This window comes from Mus musculus, chromosome 14 (genome assembly GCF_000001635.26).
Source record: "Mus musculus strain C57BL/6J chromosome 14, GRCm38.p6 C57BL/6J".
In the NCBI taxonomy this organism is placed as follows: Eukaryota; Metazoa; Chordata; class Mammalia; order Rodentia; family Muridae; genus Mus; species Mus musculus.
In genome coordinates this window covers 104,731,593-104,757,448 of record NC_000080.6, presented here as the reverse complement: position 1 = coordinate 104,757,448, position 25,856 = coordinate 104,731,593, and the positions used below count along the sequence as shown (strand labels likewise).

The window sequence follows — 25,856 nt, the reverse complement described above, 5'->3', positions numbered from 1 at the left end:
AACTCTGTCTGCATAGGACCCACTAAGTTTGCATTCCTTTCTTCTCTACACTAATCTCCAGTACACCCCCCAAGTTGTATACATACATATACATATAGATGTATAGAGTACACATATGTATATCTGTATATATGCACACACATATACATGTACACACACACACATATATATGTATATATATACACACATATATACGGATATACATATATATGTATAAGTCTTGTGTTTACCTAGTCTGGACACATGGATACATGGAGCCATCATACATGTGCTCATTCATATCTGCATCCTTTCTACTAGCATATGTTTGAAGTTTGTCTATGAACTATTAGGCATCAACTCTCTCTTTTCATCACTAAATCCTGTATTCCCATTATTTTTTCACTGTATTTATTCACTAATTGGTAAATTTTGGGACATATGGTAACTTGTATTAGTTTCCTTTCTAATTGGCAAACACTACTTGAAAAAGATGGTTTTTGTTTCGCAGTTTGAGGGTACAGGACAGAATGATCAAGGAGGCTTGGTGGCGGTATGGTGTGAGCGCTAGCCATATTGCATCTGCAGTCAGGAAGCCACTTCCTGTGTGATGCTAGTCACTTCACTTCGGCCATTGTTTTGGTCTTTGACCCCTGACCCTGAGGTGACACCGCCCACGTTTGGGCAGAGCCATTCTTCCTCAGCATCACTTGCTCATACTCCACACGTGTACCCAGAAATGAGTTTCCATGGGGATTACAGATCCAGTCAAGCTGAGAACCAGGATTAACCCTCACATAACTCTAGGCTCAACACCCGAAGGCATGTCAAGTTGTTTTCCAATGTGTTGATCTCTTTTACACTCATACTTGTGCCGCAGATATGTCAACACGTGTTACTCTGTGTATCTTTTATTTAACTTTTTATTGATTCTTTGTCAATTTTACCTCATGAACCCCAATCCCAGTCATTCCTCTCCCCTTCACATGCACCCCCTGTCCTTGCAACCTCCCCCACAAAAGAAATCTCATTGTGGAAGCTGAAGTGTGTCGCAGTGTGTCCCAGAGTGATACCCTTTGACCACACTTTTTTACTTTGAGTCATTTGTGTGGTTTGAGGCCTCTAGCTCCTTCTACTCTATCAATACTGGGTCCTCCCTCACATGCACTTCTCTCCAAATCCTGTTGTTGCCCTGTGTCTGGAAGCTCCTGCAGCTTTGGATCTGCAAGACCAGCCCCTTCAATGCTCCAGTAGTTCACCTATGATGTAGAGGTTGTGGTGGGCCAATCAGAGCCCTGGATTAGTTAGCTAGGAGATAACTGAGCTTGTCAGCTCTCAAGCTTTCGTGTATCACACTACCAGGGTGAGCTCTCCAGCAATGGTAACCCAAGTGCCACAGCTAACAAGGGGCAGATCTAGCTCTCTTGCTCTCATGCCTTCTGGGTTGGCTCACCCACACCCATGCCAGAAGGGCCAGCTCGACTGTTCTGCCCAGGTGAGGTACATGGCCCACTCCCAAGGAATGTAGCCGGTGAAGGGCAGGAATAGCTCTCTTGCTCTCATGTTCCCAAGGCTGTTATCTCTATTTGCTGAAGGTAATAAGGGGCAAGAAAGTAGTAAGGGCATCTCTCCCTTGCTTACAACACCGAACTCCAGACAAGTGGCAGAGACAGCTCTTCCATGCTCATACCCTCGGGCCAGGTCACCAGCAACAACATGCCCCTATGCCCCAATTCCCCCAACAAGGGGGAACTCTACTGTTTCCCAGGTAAGATATGAGGTCTGCTCTCCCAAGTACTACAGCTGGCAAGGGGTGGGGCCAGCTGTCCTGATCTCATACCCCAGGGCCAGTGCTCCCTAGATTGCAGAGATGAGGGGTGGGGCCAGCTCTGCACAGCCCTCAGAGATCAACATGGGCCCAGGCAACAGCCCAGACCAAAGTAATCTATTTGGCCTTTGATGGTAACAGACTCCTGTTGCTGCAGGGCCACAGACACAGACATGGCCCTTGGTGTCAGTGTGGTCCAGAACCTCACCATGGCCTTAGATGGGATCACCAGCTACTCACATCAGGCTCTTCCTCACCATCCTCAGGTCTCCAGTTCCACCTCTCTTCACTGTGCTCACATCGTTCTGCTTCTCTTTCTCTCCCATTTCTCAATTATGCACTTGCTCATCTTAGTGGTGTCTAGTGTCTCTGGGTGTCTAGGGTCATCTCAGGAGTGTTAGGCTCTACCTGCATCTTGTGGCACCAGGCAGGGGTCATCGTTGGCATGGTTTGCCCACCCAGGCCTGTGTGGCACTGGGCTGAGTGTCATTTCAGTCTAGATCTGCCCACCTGGCCAGTGTGTTGCCTGTTGAGGATCCTCTCAGGCATGATTTTTTTTTTCATTTCAATATTCTTTTAAAGGAAAATTATATGATGGTGGTTAAAAGCATTTATATCACATAAATTTTAAAGAGCTATAAATTTTTATTAAGAATGATATTGTTCATAATTTTGCCAAATATTAATGTTACTGCTTTAGACCACAAGTCTGTTAACTTCTTGAATGCCATATTTTACCTATTAAAAACACTGTGTATATCAAACATTAACCAAATATGAATTTAGGGAGAGAAATGAGATCACCAGAAGAAAGTGTTAATGGTAATCACCCAGTCACCACTTTACCAGAAAACTTGCTAAAGTTGAATGGCTTCATTTAACCCACAAAGCCACCTCAAGGGAGGTAGGATAATTATTTTAGTAATTTTATAGTTATGAGTTACTGAAATTTTGAGAAGTGAAGTCATTTCCTCAAGTCATAATTGAAGTATAAAATAGATTCTGAGCTTAAACTGATGCCCAGGGCACTTTAGACTCTCTACTGTAGACCACTGAATCCTTGTTGGCTATGAGACTTAGTTAAACATAACAAGTAAGTGGACTTCACTTGAGGAGAAAGAATTACTGTTGGCATGAGATATCTAATAAAAATGACTTTTGATGGAGAAGCCTCCATGGAACAGTTGTGTAGAGTGGGCCATACATGTTGTGCTTTTAGGCTACTATTATATGTATGTGATTTTTCCAGAGGCCCGAGTGCTGGAAGCTTCGTCCTAGTTGTGGATGTTCATTGGTAGACACGTCAAAGGTATGCCTTCCAAAGAAGAAGTAGTTCAAGTCTTAGAATGGCAGACCCTTGCAGACGTTATTTACTGTGGGAATTGGCCTTGCCCCTGCCTGCTTCTTGCTTCCTGTCTCACATAAACTCCCCACCTGGATGACATCTATTATGCTATGACATGGCCAAGGCACTCTCATCAGAGCTGAGCCAATATCAACACCATTCTCTTGGACCTTTCTGACTCGGTGGTGGATAGTCCCTCAAAGGCCCACATGTTGAGGTTTGGTTGGTTCCTTGGAAGTGGTACTACTGGGAATTGTAGAAGCCTTAGGAGGAGGGGCTTGCTAGGCCATTGTATCCTACAGAAAAGTATTTACAAAACTTTTTAGTAGTTCTTTCACGAGGACTGTCATAAAATCCCAGAGTTTGGCCCCATTCTTGTTTTCTGTGATTCTGAATCCAAATATAGTTACTTTCCTAATCCTGATAAGCTCTTCTGTTATTGTTGTCTGACATGTTTCATGAGGTGGGTAAGCAAGGGACAGTATTTTGAAACTTTTGCTAAACCTAACTTTGAACTAAGTAAACTCCCTTCACTTCATAGGGAACCTGTTCCACAGTACACTTTGTTATAGTGATGAAAGGGAAGCAGACACCTCTAAAACTGAGCTAAGTCAACTTCTTTGCTTTGCACTTTACCACTCTCAGCTAATCAATTAATTAATTAACTATAGCTAATTAATTATAGCTACAAACAATGGTCAGAGACATAGAGGTGAGAGGTCAACCAGTTCCTGGAGGATATGGAAGTTCAGATGAGTTTTAGGTGAAAAAGTGGTATGGGTTTTGCTACCCAGTGATGCCACAGGCAGATCAGAGAGAAATGGAAGGGATAAAAAAGGGAAGTTGAGGTACGTTCGGAAGAACTTATATGTGCCGTAAGTAAGTGGGGGTGAGGCATGGAGTAGCAGAGAATGGGGACAGATATATATTTTTAAATGTTATTGATTCTCTGTGAATTTCTCATCATGTGCCCCAATCTTACTCATCTCCCCACCCCTTCATATTCACCCTCTGTAACCTAACCCCCAAAGAAAACAAAAACAAAAATAAGAAAAGTAAAAACAAAACAAAAGAGAAACAACAAGAAAATCTCACTGTGGAAACTTTGGTGTGTCACAGTGCATCGCACAGTATACACTTTCATCCAAATTCTTTACTTGAAAATGTTCATTGCAATGAGTCATTGGTCTTGTTCGAGGCCTCTGGCTTCTATTAAACTATCAATGATAAATCCTCATCAGGATGCCTCTCAGATATTCTGTTACCCAGTGTTTGAATCTGCAAGCCTGACTTCTTCATGCGCTCCAGTGGTTTATAGATGGGGTAGATGTGATAGGCCAACTCAAAGCCCTGGATCTGGACCTGAGTGTTAGTTGAGTTGGTCGGTGTGCTAGCTCTCCTGTGTCCATACCACCATGGCAAGCTCTCCTGCTCTCATGCATTAGGGACCAGCTTACCCATGCCCTCAGCACCAGTGCCAGCTCTATTACAGTTCCCAGGGTGAGGAACAGGTTGGGCTTTCCCAAATGTGGCAGCAGGTGAGGGGTGGGACCAGCTCTTCTGCTCTCACATCAGGGCAAGCTCTTATGGGAATAGATTTAAGAGGATTTTTAGAGTTAAGAGATGGAGCAAGAAAAGGCAACTGTCCCTGCTTCAGCAACATGGCTGGTAGTAAAGATGAAGTCAATACAGAAAAGAAAGTAGACCAAAGAAACTTCTTCATCCTATTAAATTACTTATTAATGAAAAAAAATTAATATCTTGAGGTTTTTCACAGTGACCCACATAACTCTAAGGGTACAGTAGTGATACACATACCTTGGAAATAGCTAACAGCTCTCTAATTGGACTTAAGACTCTCCCAACAGCTGGAAAAAAACATGCCTAGTACATACAACCCAACCAATCATTGGGGCTAATGAAATCATGGTTCTTGGAGGAGAACCACAATCATTTTACCAAACCAGTATAATTCCCTAACAACAATCTAAATATTTGCTCTCGTACCCACAGTAGTGTAACCTTCATCCCACATTAAGGGAACATCTCTTTGTAACAGATGGAAGCCATTACAGCTAGTCAACATGTATGATTGTGAAGTCCAGTCCCAGATGATACAACTATAAAACATTCCTGCCCCTAAGGCTCAGAGGGGACAGAAAGATTATACAATGGTCGGGGAGTTTGCTGTGATACTATATCTTCTAGTAATGTGCAAGCTACACCAAGAAGGCCTCACCAAAGTCACTGCTTAAACATGAGATGAACAAGGACAGCAGCAATAGACATACCAACGTGGATAGGAGAAAGTCCACAAGGCCTCAGCTCTATACCAAGAACTACAGGCAACTAAGGGATGCTGAGAGCAGGAGAAATAATGTCTCATGGAAGAGCACACCAATCGGTTATCCCATACCAAATTGGCACCACTAAAACATACGTACAAGTAACATTGTGCAGACTGAACATGTTGTGTTTATATATTTAGGAATATATATGTATATACTGACACCTATATGCATGTAACAACAATGAATGAAAAGAGATCATAAAAAGAATGTGAATATATTAAAATATTTTTAAAAAATAAAAGAGGTAATAAGACTTTTTTCTCAAAAGAAGTTTTTTAGGTACTATGGCCTCAAATCCAATGTTCCTGAAACCAACATAGTTAAGGAATGTCATGGTCATTTCCTTCTTTAAAAACAACAGCATTTGGGAGGTGAGAGAAATCCACAATGATTTGTATGGTGTTAAATGTTCCTAGTTAATGCCAACGTCAGGTAGTTAAAAAGAGAACTAATACAGTAACATGAATAGCAGTCATTGAGCGCTTTCTATATCAATAACCCTTATCAAAAAGCCTTATGAACTTCATCACTACAAGAACTAAATCTCAAAATTAGTATCTCTAATTTTTAGTGATGAAATAAAGTATAATAAGATTTAAAAAAAAAAAAAAAAAGCTGGGCATGGTGGTGCACGCCTTTAATCCCAGCACTTGGGAGGCAGAGGCAGGCAGATTTCTGAGTTTGAGGCCAGCCTGGTCTACAAAGTGAGTTCCAGGACAGCCAGGGCTACACAGAGAAACCCTGTCTCGAAAAAAAATTAAAAAACAAAAGCAGACACATTGGAATGGGATGCAACAAACTGAAGGAGACGCACCCAAGAAGAAGCACAACATACGGATAGAGATGCAGAGACCCGCTCATTCACACACTCAGGAATCCCAGAAAGTCATGAAACTGGAAGCTATACTACATAACAGACTATGCAAAGGAGCTGTAGAGTAAAAACAGAAAGAGATTTAAAAATTAAAATTACAATGTTTAGTTAAAAGGTAAAGTTATAAAAGAGACAGAGAAAAAGAAAACAGCATGACATTATGGAACAAGGACCTTCAACAATGCCCCTGAGTTCATTTTCTGTTGGCCATCTCCTGCTGGGCAGGGGGCCTATCCTTGTTCTTTATCCAGTGAGATTCCCTTGAAGAAAACTAAGTTTTTGTTTGCAAGTGGTTATAAATTGGAGATAGCTTCTCGGTTAGGGATGGGGACATGTGTCCACTTCTTTCAATTCTAGGACCCAATTGGGTCCAGACCTGTGCAGGCCCTGTGCATGCTGCCTCAAGTCTCTGAGTACATCCATCCATCAATCCTGTTGTGTCTTGAAGGCCTTGTTTCCTTAGGGTCCTGCACCCCTCTGGCTCTTATATTGTTCTGCCTTGACCCACGATTGGGGGAATTTTATGGAGACATACAATTTAGGGCTGTGTGTTCCAAATATTCTCTAATTTCGCAAGGAAATAAATGGCTCTGAAAGTCTGTATATTCAGAGCCAGTATTCACCACCCCTTCCCCTAAGCCTGTGCTCTTCAATTCTATCTACTGTGTTTCTGTATTCAGCTGCTTTATCACCTGCTGCCACACAAGTCACAGAATTGGAATTTGTAAAAAGTATAGAATTATTATGCAAATGGATGATTTTCCAAGTTCTAATTCTTTTGGGCTATGAAAATTGTTATGTTCCTTACATCAAAAACTGCTCTAGCATTTCCCATGAGAGCCATCCTTTCTACCATTCATCCCAAGCATTGCCTCTTCATTGGCCATATTGCTACCTTGCCCGGGCTGACCTCCATCTGTTCCCCACCCACATTCTTTATGTGCGTGACCTGCCCACTCTTCACCCATCTGTTCTCTTCATCTCTGCAAATCTGTGGATACCTTTGAGTGTCCTTTATCTGTCAATGGTTTTTAAGAAGACTTTCTTTAAGTTGTTTTCCTAACATTTTTCTAAAATTACTGAATTTCCCCCCATTCCTTGTGACCCCGAAGAATGTTCAACCTACTTACTACATTAATTCTGACCAGTTTATGTCTTCTATGTGATTCTCAGTCTGATGGAGTTAACAATGAAGATTAGCCATCACAGTCGCTGCTATAACACACTTCAACTTTTGTAAAAGGTCTCCATGCAAGGAACTGAAAGCCCATAACAAGGAGAAAGCAAGTTTGAATAACTCATCCCCATGATGACAATCAGCAGAACCTGCAGCCCCAAAGATATTAGCAAGATTTCCAGGTTCGCTTGGTAAAACCTGGTCTACCTCTTTTCTTTTTTCTTTCATTTTTTCTTTTTGCTTCATCACGATCATATTTAAATCTCTTTAAGTACTCTTCTCATTCAAATGCTCCTTCCCAGCTGCGCTGAATTATTAATGGAATGGAATTAAATATAGGGGTTGAAATGAACTTATTTCCAAATATATTAGGCTTCATCTTCCCATCTTGACGTTCTTTATTTCTTAATATTGCTATTTTTCACAAACCCATTTGCTCCATATCTTCATCTCTACCTATGTTCTTAGTATCTAGCCAGTTAATGCCTCTTAAATTTTTGAAATGATATGATACTTTTATCAATTCTTTTGAGAATTTCATACAACATACTTTGATCATATTCGGTCCCACCTCTTCCCAGATCTCCTTCATCCTTTATGCCCACCTCCACTTCATGTCCTATTTCTTTTATAAGAGGAAATTTTCCCACAGCAACTGTCCTAGGCCTTCAGTTCTTACAATTTTTCTGTCCCCTCTTCTGTGATGGTTCCTGATCCCTAAGTGCAAGATTAGGGATTCGATCCCAAGTCAGTTGATCTCTACATTCTCACCATTGTGGATTTCTGCAATGGTCTCTGTCTTCTCCACAAAGGAAGCTTCTTTGATGCGGGGTCATAACTCTACTCCTCTGTGGGTATAGGAAAAGTATTAAAAATAACATTTCTTATATGTCTTGTTAAGATCTTGTCTTGCTCTAACCATAACGCTAAAACAAAATACCACAAACCAATAAAAATATGGGCTAGATATAGCTTCTCTTGAAGATATAAAGTCCTAGGTTCAATCCCCAACACCAGCACCAGCACCAGCACCACCAAAACAAAACCAAAAAGAACCAAACCAATCAACCAAGCAAAAACCCAGAAACTGTCTTCTCATTGTTGTAGAGGCTCAGACACCATCAGACACCCAAGGTCAATGTGCCAACAGACTCAGTAACTGAGGACCTGTTTCCTTAATAACCTTCTCACTGTAGCCTCATATAACAACAGAGGTGAAGAAGCCCCATGAGACTTCATTTGGGGACACTAATCCCACAGTGACACAATCTGAAACTTTATTACCTCCCAAAGGTGATAGTGACACTGTCACCCTTAGGATTAGGATTGTAACACAAGCTGAAAGTGACACAAACATTCAGTCTTTGCCAGACCCTAAGCTGTGACTTAATATTTACCTTTTGTTGTGCTCCTGGATGGCTCCTCATAAGGGGATCAGCTGCTATTTATCATGACCACAGGCTTAAATACCTGTCTTTATTCTTTTATCCTGAGTAAGGCTCCAATCACATTATAAACCACTGCCATCATTTATTTATCAGCTACTGTAAATTAATATTTATCTGAGACACTCTATCAAATTATTTACTCTAGTTGGGCATTTCTTCTTTGTGCATTGATAAACCTGAAGGGAAAAGAAATAACTCACATCCTCAGAGACTCCAGGTTTTGTGTGTGCGATGAGGAATGGCAGAGAATGAAGAGATAAACTCGATCCACTCCAAAGCACAGACACTCGGCAACTCACTCTTTAACTGCCACAGCTTGCCCCAGGGCATAAATCTAACAGTTTAGTCCAACAGAACCTTCTGGAAGTAGGTTGAGTTATTTTTATTTTGTATGTAGAAGTGTTTGCCTGGATATGCGTAGGTCCACCATGCATGTGCCTGATGCCTCCTGGAGACTAGAAGAGGTTTTCAAATGGCCTGCAACTGAAGTTCTGGACAGCTATGAGCTGCGACATGGCAGATGAGAATCAAACTCAGGTCCTTCCTAAGAATACCAGGAGAGGAAAATCTGAGCTGGTATTGGGTGAGGGAAAAGGACTGAAGCCCTGAGGGCCAGCAGAAAGAATGGAAACAGGCAACCTTGGGGAATAGGAGTTGGCAGGACCCACTCCCCAGAATGCACCAGAGACCTGGGAGGTGAGAGACTCCCAGGACTCAAAGGGAGGGACCTTAGATGAAATGCTTGACAGTAGGGAGAGGAAACTTATAGAGCCCTCCTCCAGCAGGAAGACAGGATAGCAAGTGAGAGATAGGGTTGCCATCCCACAGTCACATCTCTGACCCATAATTGTTCCTGTCTGAAAGAATTACAGGGATGGAAATGGAGAGGACTCTGAGGAAAAGAAGGTCCAGCGACAGGCCCAAAGTAGGATCCAGCTCAAGGGGAGGTCCCAAGGTCTGAAAATATTACTGAGACTATGGAGGGATCTATCATGACTGCCTTTTGTAAGGCCCAACAAGCATCTGAAGGAGTCAGATGTGGATATTTGTACCCAACCAATGGACAGAAGCAGCTGACTCCTGTTGCTGAATTAGGAAAGGGTGAAAGAAGCTGAGGAGAAAGGTGATCCTGTAAGAGGACCAGCAGTCTCAGTTAATCTGGACCCCTGAGATTTCTCAAACACTGGACTACCAAACAGATAGCATACACCAGCTGATATGAGGCCCCCAACACATATACAGTAGAGGACTTCTGGGTCTGTGTTCATTCAGAGATGATGCACCCGACCCTCAAGAGACTGGGGGCCCCAGAGAGTTTAGAGGTCAGGTGGGGTGGGGGGTGTGGTGGGGAGGAGGTGTGGGGTGTGGAGCAGACAGAGGGTGGATGGGGAGGGCAGGGAACTGAATATGGAGTGTAAAAATAAATTAAAAATAATTAAAAAAAAGAATACCATATTCACTGACTCTGAGTAATACTACAGTTTCAGAATATACTTTTAAAGATCAACTAAAACTTTAGGTATATTCTTTAAACTACCATGTTTTGGTATTCTTCATTATCTAGTGCAAGAGAGGTACGGAATTCTTTTAAGATTTTAACTTAGGGTGAATGATCTGTAAGGAGTCACTCTATGGGCTCAGTGGCTTAATGCTTGTGGTACAGGTGTGAGGGCCTCAGGGTTTTGTTGTTGTCATTTTTTATTTTGTTTTGTTTTTATCTCCATTGCTCATGTAAAAAGCCAGGCATGAGAGTGTGTATACTGTCAACTCAGATTCTTGCTTCTGGTTGTTTATCGCTGAGTCATAGCTTCTCTCTTAAAGGTAGAGCTTTTTTATGACTGACTCATAGAACAGCCTTGGCTGGTTCTAGGCTTCCTGGTGTTGCTGTAGTGCCCCCTCTAAACCTGACGGCAGAGTGCCTGGGGTCCTTCCAGCACCTGGCTTCTACTTATATGGTCTGTGCTATTTGATGCTACAGTGGGTAGCCAGCAGTGTAAGATCCCTTGGAAAGAGTTCATTTCTTTCACAAAACAGTGTCTAAACTTAAAAGTCATCTCATATTTGAGCAATGTCATCTTACTTCCTAAATAAGACCACCAAGTCTTCTCCTCCATATGGAAGTAGGTTACCTATCTCTTAAAGTTTTTGTGTCAATGTCATGGAGGCCAGTCTTACATGACAGAGAAAGTCTATTATACTACTTATTACTCCTCCTAATGGAGTTACCCAAAGATCCAGTAGAACAAAACCCATACTGTGATCCTTAGAGATCACTTCACAATGGTCCAGAAAGGCCCTCGAAGTGATCAAAGTCAACAAGGATGCATAAAGTGGACCTACTGGAGAGGAAACTGCCTGAGAGTGGGAGCTGAAGTTGTTGAAGGTCGTATGCAGAATTAAATGTGATGAGGCTTAGAGACTCTTTAATATTAACACTATTCCATCAAAAAATTATCAGATGATTTTATAACAGTTTGGGGGGCATTCTGATATAAGAAATACATTGACAAGTTGGATGCAGTTCAGAGGGAAACAATAAAATTGAGTGAGTGGTTGGAGGACAGAGGGAATCAGTTATGTGCTAGCTAAACAACAATGGAAGAGGAGATGACCTATGATAAACGCAAGGTGTGCGTGCCGGCCAGCAAACTGTTTAGTAGCTGACAGGCTGAGTCAGACAGCTCCTACCTCTGGAGCCATATATTTTAGAACTAACTGAGCTTTTTTTTTTTTTTTTTTTTGACCTGTCTACAGTTGGATTCCCTTGCCCTGATTAATGTAAGTGTTCCACAAGGAGTCATTGTTGCAGGTGGTAAGAGTCAATGCACTGCCTAGGACTTTGTGAGAGTGTTGCCTTTCTACTCTTAAGGAGATAAAGTAGTTCTAATTATAATTAAGGTTCTTTTCATCCCTAGACAATGGATCCTGTAACAGAAGCATGGAGCAAGTTCTGCAAGGATAATCTGATACTTTCCTTGTTTCTAGAACAAAATGCCAAGGCAGATTTTCCCTCTTCGAACAGGAATCAATGACCATAGCCCCTTGTCTAGGACACAGTGTGCTCTCCTCTTTTCTTCAGGCTGGGATTTGGTCTGACTTGAGCTTGCACCATCTAGTGCATGTGTCTGGACTGCTGTGAGGTTCTACTGCCCTCCAGTACCACGGAATGGTACTTCTGAGCATCATGAAAGCTCGCATGTAAATATGGCCTGCCAGATGGACGTCAGCTTGACTTCTCCATGTTTTAGGACTCAAGGAGGTGGGGTCTTCAGGCATAGGATGGCACTATCAGGTACTGGAGAGCAAACAGTAACAGCAGCAACAGAGGTAGAGGGCCAGGAAGTTGGCTGTAAAACAGTCTCTTCTAGAAATGGCCCCAAGACCGGAACAATGACAACCGAGAAAAGAAAGTGCAGTGTAATATTTTTTAAAACTTGAACATACTTTTAGAAATGTGCCAATATAGTTCTTCTTATAAAACTCAAATTTTAATGATAAGTATTAATCACATTTTTCTTTTGCCATGTACCCCACCTCCCCACAGCCATGATCAAATGCACAATGTGTGTCTTAAGTCAGAGGAGTGAAAATGCTCTATGTACAAACACTAAGTGCCAGTTATCTCACATCCAAATTGCTAGCACATATTTTTCACTTACAAATTATCCAGGCACACACTAAGCATTATCCTTAATGTATGATGTGTGTAGTTCAGGTACATTTAAAATACAAATCTTCATATATGAATACATTTTAAATGGATTAGACCCTATATAGAGCTATATACAGGTGCGGTACTTCCAGTGACCTACAATAAAATAAGTTCTATATAGATGAGTTTAGTTTGGTAACGGGAACCCTCCACCCACAGTACAAAACAATAATCAACACTCTAAATGAAACAATGTTTAGGAATTGTCCAGGCACCAGGGAGACTGGTCGATATTTGAACATTAGAGCCGTGGTGTGAAATGAAGTGCTAAATTGGAGGACTGCCAGCTGCAGAAAGCCTAGCTATCTGAGCTGCGGCGACTGGGAGAATGTGGATTCCAAAGCAAGCCAAGGCAGGATGCGAAGGAGAGCATCTCACTAGTGATAGACATGCCCTGTCCTTGGATCTCTTTCTTCTCTTGCTCCCATTCCCTTCCTGTCCATAGATTCTTTAGCTCTGAGCTTCCAATTCTCCAAGTGAATTTATTATTTTCTATATCACTTGTTTGGAGCCAGGAAAGAACAGCAAGCTCTCCCCATTGTCTGGGCAGTGGTGGTGACTTGGTTCTGTGTCACATCTGTGAGGACAGATACAACATGGTGGCCCAGGATAATAATCACATCTATAAAGCACGTTTGTTCCAGAGTGAGAAGAGTCGTAGACTAACAGTGAGATCAAGACATTCCCATGGAGATACTGCATGTAAGCTGAGCACATGAACATTAGGTTTATATGCATATACTCAGCTCACCAGCACAAATTCTTAAGCCTGTTTTCTTCCTTCCAAGCACCTTTGTGGATCTCTGATAACCAAAGGGCTACAATACGCCTTTTGAGAAGAAGGGAGATACAAGATCCTAATACAGTCTCAGTCATAGTGCAGCCAGGTAAACAGACACCATGCTAGCTCGTTTATGTTTTAAAATTTAATATGCAGAAGTAAGTACAGAAATGTGTTGGGGGGAAAGTGTTCAGAAAACGAGAAGGCCAGCCAGGAACTGAGAGACAACACGGAGATTTCACAGCAAAAAGCTGCTATAACCCCACAGGCTTGAAAAGATACAGATGTGTGTGTGAGCAGCTGGACATTGTGGTGAGGCATGGGGGCGAGAGAGAAGGTGCCCTGTTCTGTAAGAATATCTGATTGACAGGGGATTATGACAGAAAATGGAGGATTCTGAAGAGACACCTTTTATTACATACGCTGCTTCAGTGAAAGTTGGTCTGAAGCATAGAGGCATTTCCTGTCTTCCTCACTCTCCAATTTTCCACCAAAGCTCCCCTACCCATCAAACAAAGCATGATGGGAAATGTAATTTTCAGAATTGGTTTCTTGAGGTGTGGAGTAGGAGCAACACCTGGACAGAAATAGAACTGAGGGCAAACTGGTAAATCATTGTAAACTGTTAAGTAAATTTATTTGTGGTTCTCTTTTCCCTAATCCTGTCTCTCTGTATAGAGAACACCCTTCTTTGATATATAAACTGTAATATCAACATGTGTACACACACACACACACACACACATACACACAGAGAGAGAGAGAGAGAGACAGACAGACAGAGACAGAGTCAGAGACAGAGAGAGACAGAGACAGTGTGACAGTGAGACAGTGAGACAGTGAGACAGTGAGACAGAGAGAGAAACAGACACAGAGAGTAAGAAATTTCCAGGATAGAGAAGAACAACATGAACAGATATTAAGAAAAGGTTTCAAAAGGGTTTCTGAGCATGATGGGGAAAAAATGAAGCCAAATAAGTGTAAAAAAGACAAGAAAATATTATGTTTCAGTTAGAAGCCAATATAGAATACAGGCACAAACAATGCTAGTGACTGGTTTTCTTGTGTTCATGAGGTAGCTATTCTGATTAGAAAGATGAATATGAGTTCATAATGCTGGAGAAGAAGAATTAGACATTAGTAGAGGCTGAAACATCACCTAGCCCAGGAGCCATTTACAGTTTTGTTGTCCCTGCCTACAAACATTAGGGGCAACATTCAAGGTCCAAGGATGGGGAGCCAAGGCAGCTTCCTTGGCACATGTCATTGCCATCTACCTCCATACTAAGAATTATGTATCTAAGACAGCCTCTTTCAAATGAACCATCTCCAAAAACACAGCCAAAAACATTCTCCTTATAAAGCCTGGAAAATTAATGTCTAGGAGTGTATGTAGATAAAGCAAGTCCAGTAAAACTATTGAAAAATTTCACCTAGCTTTGAAAATTTTCATGGTAGAGTTATGTTTTAAAAGGCACAGGAGACAGTTTGCAGCAGACCCCATGCCCAGGACCCGCTGGCCAAAGCAACACAACTCCATGGTATTTTGTGTGCTTTTAGTTTAGTTTAGGGTTTGGGTTTTTGGGGATTTTGTTTTTGTTTTTTGGTGTTTTTATCATATTAAGTTTTGTTTGTCTCTTCATTTTGAGTTTCATTTTTTTTTTTGTTTTTGAAGTTTTTGGTTTTTTAATAGAGGATTTGGGAGGAGCTGGAAGAGAGTGAAAGAATATGATCAAAATAAACTGTATAAAAATAAATAAAGCCCAAGAATAGAATATTTCGTTTCCTTCCTTGAGAAAGTATCAGGAAAAATGTAATGTTCTATTTCGTTATGATTTTTTAAAATATAATATTTTCACTACGTCTTAGGGAATTTTATGTGTGTGAGCAATGTATTTTAAACACATTCACGTGGCAGCCTCTGTTTAACTCCTCCAGTATTGACTTTTACTATCCTCTTACTGTCTCCCCTCCTTCCCTTAGAAGTTCCTCTTCCCTACAGTGAATTCCCTCAGTTACCAGAGGGATCTTATGTGCCTCTCTTTGCTTTTCATAATTATGATAGAGTTTCCTTGATAAAAATACAAGTTATATCTCCGCACATGAACCCTGTCAACAATCAACATATACTGACTATACTGTATATATTTTTCAGCAAATGGTAATTGAAGTGTTTGCAATTTTTAACTAAATATTTCAATTATCCCATGAACATATGATTGGAATATATTCATTTTAGTACAGTATTTTAATGGACGCAGTAGTGATATAGTTTATAAATAAATAGGTGAATGCCTTAGTTACTTTTATTTTGCCATGACGAAACACCATGATCAAGGCATAAGTACACATTAATTTGGGCTTCAAGTCCAGAGAATAAAAGTCTGTGACCATTATGGTGGGGATCATGGCATCAGTCAATCAGGGATGTTAGTGGTCACATCTCAATGGACACATATGAGGCAGAGAGTTAACTAGGAATGGTGTAAGCTGTTAAAACTTCAGAGCTTCAGAGCTCAGCACCAATGACACACCTCCTCCAACAGAACCAGTCATTATAATTCTTCCCAAATAGTTCCATCAACTGTGGACCACATATTCAAATATCTGAGCTTATGGAAGCCATAAGCTGGGATACTCAGTCAAACCTCCGTGGGTAATAATACCCAAAGACAGTTTGACTAACCAACCTCCTACTGATTTAGAGTTATAAAAACAAAAATAAAAACAAAGTATACATAAAACATACATCTTCTATCAATGTGCTACCATTAGAGGTAAGGTATAGTGCACTTTGTGACTCTCCATGCGTTAAATTAAAAACACAGATGTTGGTCACATAAGAGAAATAGCAGAAGTCCATTATTCAATAGGACAGAAAAGAGAACAGTGCTCATTTGAAATAAGAATGACTTCACAATCAACCACAAAACATACAGGTTTAATTTTACACTTAACACTCAGAGTTGGAGTTATAGGTATGTGCCATTATGCTCATCTTGCAAGAGGGATATGTTAATGTGACTAACTAATGAGATGGATTATCTTAGATCCCTATGTAGTCTCTATCTATCATAACAACCTTTATAAAAAGTAGAACTACTACAGTTGGGGAAGGTCTGATGAGGAAAGCAGAGATCAGATTGAAAGTTTTAGAAAGTTCAGTGTTTCTGTAGTCAAACTTAGAGGAGGGAAGGCATAAGGGATGCCTGCCAGGCACAAGAAGATAAGAAAGAAAAAAAAATAGCCTTTAGAAGGACTCCAATTGCCCTACAATCACTTGACTATTAAGATCTCTTATCTTTTGCACTCCAAGATAAGAAGCTGGTATGGTTTAAGACCTTCTGCTGTTGTTATGGCAACAGTAGAACACCAATAATCCTACATCTTTGGTGGGAGCTGGAGCTGGATGTCGTGACCATTGCTGATGGTTTGTGAGAGAGCAGGGCTCCCTACATTTATCACCTTCTTCTGGTGACCTAAGATGCAAACTTTGAGGCATTCTCAGTGCGTTAGGGAATGAGTTGGGCCAGGTCCTCTCTCTTCTTGCGTTCTTGCGGGGTGGATAATCTATGGCTTCTTAACTCTAAGAAGTTATGTGGACCTTTAAGTCCTTCACCTTGAGGCTGTAGCAAAATTTATTATCATACTAGGAAAAGTTCTGGCAAATTGCTCCTTGAGATGTCAGCCACAGCATCAAAGGTAAAAGAGAGGAAGTACTGTTAAAGGTGCAGGAGACATCCTGATCCTAAGGATATTCTTCAATACCTGTCTAACAACATTCTTGATGTTATCTCATTTGCTAGCTTTCTTCAATAGGCAGGTCACGTCCCATGATGAGCACATTGACAACGGCAACTTGGAAGACTATGCTTGCAAACTTTCCATTCAGCACTGAGATGGCCTGTCCTACAACCTTATCAGGACTAGTGGACACAGGGATGATATCTGGAAAGCCTCATGGCTATCATATCATAGTGTCCTAGAAAGAAAGACCTCCCATGTCTTTTGCATGGCATTAATAGCATTGATTGTGGTTATAAGTCTCTCCATGATTTCCAAGTTGTCCTGGATGACTTTGGTTGGGAAAGCTATGAGTTTGATGTTATAGGCAGTGCTGGTGATGATCTGGACTGAACTGTAATTTCCATAGTTCACAACCATTACAAACATGAGGACATTAGCAGAAGGACAACCATAATGACAGTTTTAGTAGCTCCCTTCAGAAGTTCCCAACTTCTTTTCATAATAGTGAAGACAACAGTAAAAACTGTTGTCCATAAAAACACTTGGCTTGAGAATCATCCCAGTTGATGTTGACAGGATCTCCGTCCAGAAAGATGAAGATAACCCTCTTTTGGATGACCCATTTGGTCATCATCCTGCACTGTGCCATGGAAGTTCTCATGTGTAAAACCACACTGCAGACCATGTGATTGAGGTAGTTGAAAGCATACTTGGTGACAACAATAGCCCCTTGGCAAGAGTTAGAGAAAATACTGCCCGGCAAATCCATTCATTCTAAAATATTACCACTATGTCCCATAGACACAATTGGCACTGTATAATAAGACCCAAACCAATAGTATTGAACACGTATGGCATTTGCTGCATTTACCTTGACTTTCTTGGACAGTCTCTTGTCACCAGTTGGTTTCCCTACTCTGTTATTCTCTCAACTGGTTAATTTACTGGCTATCAATAATTACAGTGCTGGAAAATCAATATCCAGCTTTTCAGAACTTTTTATTCTTGAGTTCTCTAAAGAAGTGCTGTGGGTGACAACTCATTTGGGGGTCGAATGACTTTCATGGGGTTACCTAAGACCTTCAGAAAACACAGATATTTACATCATGATTCATAACTGTAGCAAAATTACAATTATGAAGTAGCAACAAAAATAATTGTGTGGCTGAGGTCATCACAACATGAGGAGCTGTATTAAAGGGTGGCAGCATTAGGAAAGTTGAGAAGCTCTGCTGTCAAATATTGGGCAAGACACTTCTAGCCCTTGTTCACCACTCACTCATCCTGTGTCCTGGTTTATAAAAAAGCCTGGTCCACAGGCAGTAACTCATTCCTGGGACTAAATCTGGACAAGAATCCATGGCATGGAATGTAATAGCTCCTACTATTATCTTGCTAAATTAATATAGTACCAAACTGCTTTATCAATACATCCATATGCCCAAAGATGAGTGTAACTTTCATCCTTTATCAGAACAGCATCTTTTTTGTTGTTTTGAGACCTTCTGCTTCAAGTTCTTGATGCCTCAAATTTCTTTCAACCATGGACTGCAACTTAGAACTATGAAATAAAATAAACCCTTTCTTCCTAAAATTGCTTTGTGTCGGGGTGTGTTTTTATTTACAGAAATGGACATGAAACTAGAAGAGCAATCTCATTCTCTGTTAGCAACTGAGATCTGTTGACTCCTTGTGATCTACCATTGTAGGCATTCAGTTCTATGCTGACAGCTCCTCTGTTGCCAATAGCCCCCCCACACACACACATAGCATATGTGTGTGTGTGTGTATATGTGTGTGTGTGTGTGTGTGTGTGTGTGTGTGTGTAATTATCAGCATCTGTATCCACAATAGTTTGCAAGGCCTGTCATGTCAAAGTGCTATAAACTAGAGTACACACAGTTTGTTTTGTTTCTAGAGACTAGGAGTGGAACTTCTAAGTACCAGTACAATTGCTTTTTCTTAACTGATTCAAAGGAGGATCTGTCCATGCCTTTGTCCAAATTCCCTCTACCAAGCTTTAGCATTCACTGCTAATGTTAACATGATGTATCTGTGTTCAAATTTCCCTTCGTTGGCAACCAGTCACATTGGACTGAGTGCTCTCTCACAGTACATCCTATTCCTAACAACTAGTTGAATTTAATTTAATTTAATTTGCATTTTATTTATTTATTTAGTGTTTTATATGTGTGCCTGTGTGTGTATGTGTGAATGTGTGTGTGTGTGTGTGTGTGTGTGAGAGAGAGAGAGAGAGAGAGAGAGAGAGAGAGAGAGAAGACAGAGACACAGAGAGATTGAGGAAGAGAGCAAGTGTATATATGTGTGCCAAGGCACACATGAGGAAGTCAGAGGGCAACTTGTATGTCTTGTATGTTCTTGTATGTAGCTCTGTCCTTCTACCATGTGAGTCCCGTGGATCAAGCTCAGATCATAAGTCTTCATAGCAAGCTCCATAAAACTGGACCAAGATAGTTCATTTTTTTAAATAAATAAAGAAGCATTTTCGTGAACTGACAGGTAGAATTTCAACATACAAAATTTGTGAAACCTCAACCCCATAATACCTGCCCCTTCTCTGTACACCCAGATATTTTCTTTTTTTTTAATAAAAGACCTATTGATTATTTGGCTCTTATGTCTCTTAGCAGACTTCTGCTAAGAACTCGGATCAGCTCAAAAATTGTCTGCTCCATCATGAAGGAATGAGTCTTTCCATATTAGTCATTTATGCATCTAGCTGAGGAGCCATCACGGCTTGATTCTCTAAGTATTGAGTCACAATTGCTCTGTTAGGAGCTAAGGAAAATGCAAGCAAGAATTTTTAAGAGCCCCCTACAATTAAAACCTCTGTGTCAAAAGTCAGGTGTAGTGATGAATGCCTTTAATCCTAGCAGTTGTGAGGAAGAGGCAGGAGGATCTCTGTGAGTTTGAGGCAAGTCTGGTCTGAATACTGAGTTCTAGACCAGCAAACACATCGTATGGTGAGAGCCTGACCCCACAAAACAAACAGAGCAAACAATACAAAAAACTTTGTATCCTTCCACCCCAATTTTGACTTACTTCCCTGATGCTCTACATAAAGCAATTCTTTCTCCACTAAAGTCTTAGTTTCCTAATAATTTGTTCTCAGTTCTGTGACCTCCTCCTCCTCCTGAATAGCTTGCTATTGATGACTTTAGACAAACCTAAGACTTCAGCTCTTACCTTAGACTTCCAAGTTATTTCACAGTCTAAGCCATGATATTCAGAATATTCAAATGATTGCATGGCTTCTATACCTAAATATTACAGAGGCACATTAGACTCTGCAGGTCCAAACCTGAACTCACCAGCTCTCTTTTTGAAAACAATTTTTCTCCTCCTTCAGCCCATCTTAGCTTACCCTCAGTCCTTCAAACAAGAACACTGGTGGGTCCTAAATTCTCACTCTGCCACATTCAAACGGTTGCCAAGACCTGTGCTTTCCCCTACAGATTTAACAAATACCTTTCCCCCCACAATCGTTCCTCTTTCTACCGCCTTCATTCAGGCCTTCCTTCCCTTCTCTCCGAGATGAGAGAAGCTGTGTGTATTTCTCTCAGAATGTTGGTAAGTACTACAATTCTTTCATTACTTCCTTGAACAAGATCACTTAATGATAATTAACTCATTAGCAACAATTTTGAAGCATATGAGATACCAAATCCATACAACTGTGCCAACTTTTCTAGGCATTTATTTCTTGAGTGCATGAGAGAACTACTCACTGGGGGACATCAAAAGATGACATAAAAATGATTCTGTCATCACAAGTAAGCCAGTCTTACCCATCTTTTAAAACCTGGAATTTGATTTAGACTTGGATTTAGATTGGCATTTACATTCATCTCCACTGAACTCTTTGTATCATAGTCCTTACCATTTTTTTTTTTTAATGTGACAGGTAGTCCATTGAGTTGTTTCCCCTCTTATAAAATAAATTCCCCATTTTACTCTATGACCTTACAGCCTACAGATATGCTAATATTCTGTTTCTAAATGAACTTCCTTGTGAATGTTAGATGCTGTAGTGCACAGATGATAGTTATGACACCAGGTTAGCTGTGTGATGTTCTGGAAATACTACCAAAATCTAAGGGTTAGAAGAGAGAGAAGGAAGAGAGGAGCATCTTGACGGAATCTGAAGAGTTGATGAGGATCAGAGTCTTGAGAGGGACAGCTCAACACAGTGACCTAAAACCCACTTAGTCCTCATCCTACAGAAGCTGATTCAAGAGAGTTACGCATTAGATGGGAAGCTTTGGTCTCAAAGACAAATTAAAATCCAATAAAAAGGGTGGTTCGCTAGTAACCCCCCCCCCAAAAAAAGTTGTTCCTTGGTTTATTGACATTTGATTCAATAAGATCTGTCCCCAGTTGACCTCATGCTGAGGCTTAAGCCAATGGTGACAATGTTGAGAGGTAGTCAGGCTTATATGGCCATTTCTAGGGACTGCGTTAGTTTGGGCAGGACTGATTACTATGAGAGTAGGGTGGGATACCCCATGTGCCCGTCTTTGCACATCTGTGATTCCCCTTTTATTATCTTCCATGTTGTGATGTAGCCAAAAGGCCCTCACTAGGTACTAGGAGGAAGCTGTTTGTACTTTGCAGCCACCAGAAATGAAGTAAATCAAGCTGTTTCCTTTATTAACCATCCCGTTTCAAGCGCTTTGTTCTAATAGCATAAACTAGACCAACACATGTAGCTTACCATATAAGCCTTTGATCCTATATGAAAATGCAGCTTTTATAGCTTCTCATTCTAATCTATCCTAGCCATTTGGTAATAAAATGGTGCTGTCTGGAGAAAGGATGTGAGGTGGTTCTTACTGACAATGTGAAGAGCTGCTCTTTAAGATGGTGTCTTAGTTAGGGTTTTACTGCTGTGAACAGACATCATGACTAAGGTAACTCTTATAAAGAACAACATTTCATTGGACTGCCTTACAGGTTCAAAGTTCAGTCCGTTATCATCAAGGCAGGATTATAGCAGCATTCAGGCAGGCATGACATGGGAAGAGGTGAGAGTTCTATGCTTTGTTCAGAAGGCAAACAGAAGACTGGATCACACTGACCAGGATTAAGCATATATATGAGACCTCAAAGTTCTGCCTCCACAGTGAAACACTTCCTCTGACAAGGCTACACCTCCTTCCATAAGGCCACACCCGCTAATAGCGCCACTTCCTGTGAACCGAGCATATTCAAACCACCACAGATGGTGAATGCTCTGCTGCCAGAGATGTTCAACCAGAAACTAGACAAATGACTTTTGAGGAGCTTTTAAAAAGCAGTGCTCATTCTAGGGGGTAAAACAACAATTTTTTTTTTCATAGATTGCTTCTATGAAATTTAGTTTTCTAGATCCAAAGTCAAAATGAAGTCAGTTTACTCTTTCCTCGACTACATAATATATACTTTCCTTTTATAAGTTTGCTAAATACCTTAAAGTACATTGGCTTATTGTTTACAGTTAATTTTAGCACCATTTATATTTGTGTATGTGTGCAAATGAGAGAGAGAGGGAGGGAGAGAGAGAGAGAGAGAGAGAGAGAGAGAGAGAGAGAGAGAGAGTTCCTAATCTCTGTGGGGCTGAATGTCAGCAGTGATTAATTTTTATTCATTCAAATGCTTGGTCAAATGGGTTATATTTGCAGCAGATTATGAGGGTTAACAAGGGACTTGGAACTTGAAGTGCCATTCATCTTGAAGTAGCGAGTGCCTGGTCTCCTATAAATGGAATGCCATGTTATTTTTAGATGAGGCTTTGCCAGGAGGATCCAGGACACAGTGAAGAACGCAGTCTGATTAGCAGCCTTATTTAAACTTGTGAATGGCTGTGGTTTCTTAACGTTACTCACAATAAATCTGTGGCAAGCCTATTCCCTTAGTGGGGGTGCATTATTTAGATCATAAATTTAAAAAAGAGAGGGAAAAAAGGCTTTCCAAGAAGTCAACCTTGCTTACTCATAAAGGAATGTAGACATTTGAAGCAAGAGGACAATTAAAATATAGTTGCTGTTAAGTAGGGCAGCAAGGTGTATTGCTAATCCGAGAGCTCCAGAAGAATTTTTGTGTGTGTGTAAATGTCCAGTCCATTTGCAACATTTACTAATACAGATATTCTCTCTAGTAAGTCAGAGCCCTGTGAGCAGCCATTCTTACACACTACTCTCCATGAACTCGGGAGAGAAGGTACTATGAATGCCAAGTAGAAACAGAGTAAGTGATTGCTACTTTATTAGGCCACCACAGTAGAGAAAACCATGTCCTGACAAATGATCCTCTCGGCAGGTGCTGAGACGGCTTGTGCGCATGTGGAGAGAGCTATAAACAGGGTGTCTTTTGTCACTTATAATTCTCTGTTACTGTGGAAGAAAGTTCTTGAAGGTTCATACTCTGCTCTGTGAAAACTGCACTTGGACTGAATAAGTGTTCCATTGGATTTTCATACCTGCAGCCCTCTCTTTAAACTTTCCTGCTGAGGGGCCATAGAATATAACCCATTGTTTTAGCAATAGGCTTTTAAAAGCAGATATTTTCTTGAGTCAGACTCCATCATTCGTTAGCCTCACAGTTTTGAAACTGAAACTTGGCCCTCACTCTTATTCTTAAGTGACCAAACTCTCTAATGCTAGGGCTTTAATGCAGTTCTTAAATTTAGATGGAGAACCAATTCATATAAATGGCTATCCAGGCCGTGTACAGAACCAATTCATATAAATGGCTACCCAGGCCGTGTACAGAAGCTTTTCCTTTATGCTTTTCTCCCCAGAGCAAAGACTCACAAGGACCGGCACAGAGAGGATAAACTAAAGTTGTTAAGTATACAAACAAGTTGGGGATTTTTTTTTAATCCAAATGGCGAGTAAACATACTTCAGAAAAGATTGCCATGGACCTAGATCCACTGGTAATATCAGCGGATTCAGAAACAGAACTAGAATATATCTGTGGCTTCCAAATTTCCACATACTGCAAAGTTCTAAGGATAACTTTTTTTTCTTTTTTTACTTCCTAACAACAAATGTTAGGAAACTCTACCATGGTGACCGTCATCCTCCAGACTCCTCTTCCTACATGGAGAGGAGAAGACACACAAGAGATTGAACAATACTTGGTCTGAGCTGGACTATTCTAACAGGCCCCCGAATAGCTCCCTGATCCTATGTGACATCTTCTCACATGACAAATACCTTACGCTCCTGGGGCTGTAACCCGGGCAGTGTTACTTGCTGTACTGTCTAGGACCTTCCAAGTCCTTAAAAGCCAGACTTTCTTTTGTGGCTCCTTCGTGCTTTCATGGCAAAGGACATTGCTACAAGTTTGTAAAGGCTTGGCAGTCAGACTGCAGTTCTGTCTCAACTGAAAACAGGCCCCAGCCAAGTGACAGGCAAAACATTTGATTCCCCAAGAGAAATTTTGGGGTCTCATTTTCACATAGGATTTTTCAAAAGCCCCACTTGGGAATTAGAAAACAAGAGAGTACAGGCTAAATTCTTTGAGGTTTTCATCTATCTAACCAACACTAAAATAACATTTGCCAAGCTGGCGATGACAAGGAGGGAAAGGATAGAGCTTGTTTAATTAAGGCCTTAGATGACTGTTGAAAAATGGAATCAAATCTCATTTCCCAAATAATACTACACATTTCCCAAATAATGTTGCATAGCTTTAAAAAACAAAACAAAATAAAACAAAACAAAACAAAACAAAACAAAAAAAAAAAACAGAAAAAAAACTCCTATTCTTTTTGCCTTGAAGTATTAGTGCTCTGTCTTGCTTCCCCACCAGAAAAGGAAAGGGTAGCCTATGAACCCAGGAGAACTCTGGCAGAGGATAAAATGACCACTTGGCCATCAAAGCCTTTGGTTGAAAAGGGTACAAGGACAAGGCAGCGTGACACAATGTGTAACCCATCTGAATGGATGGCTTTCCCTCTGCTCTGGGTCACAGTGGAGGCCTTTGTGACACAAACAGCAACTGCTGTGGTGTAATTATGTGTAGTTATATAAAAAGAGCTAATGCCAGCCCAGCAAACTGCAGAAGAGGATCAGTTGTGTTCCTTGTTAAATGTTTTGTCAAGCTGACCATGCCCTTTATTTATCTCTACCACAACATGCTTATTCTGCCCCATCTACTGTATTCACCCTGCAAATTTATGAGGCTCTATTAATCTTCTGCCCTGCTGACTATCTCTGTTGCAAAGTGTCAGCAGACTTTTGTACCTTGCTAATGTACAAAGGGCTTCCTATGAGTAATATCAGCATTTTGCCTTTTAATTGCACATATAATTTTTAGGTCTTACAGCTAATAAGGGAATTGAGACCACAGTTCATCACTGTCTCGAATGGTACTCCAGGGGTGTGGGGACTGTGGAAGCTGAGAGAAGAATATAGCTGTTCTGGTTCCAACCAATAGTTTCTCTCATTATAATGGAACCATCCCCAATATAGTGTTAAGATCATGTCACTTTTCCCATTAAACACTCCACTTTTCTAGGGCTTTACAACTCCATATTAAAAATGCACTCTTTTTTGGAAACTTTTTGCTCTGGATCATAGCTCATGAATATTATTATCACCCTCCAT

At 40.8% G+C, this 25,856-nt stretch overlaps 1 long non-coding RNA gene across 1 annotated transcript in view; it reads right to left on the bottom strand.

The window, feature by feature from the left end:
- The window catches only part of D130009I18Rik (RIKEN cDNA D130009I18 gene), a 327,640-nt gene that overhangs the window by 209,335 nt on the left and 92,449 nt on the right, over positions 1-25,856 (bottom strand). The gene's annotated exons all lie outside the window — the stretch shown is intronic.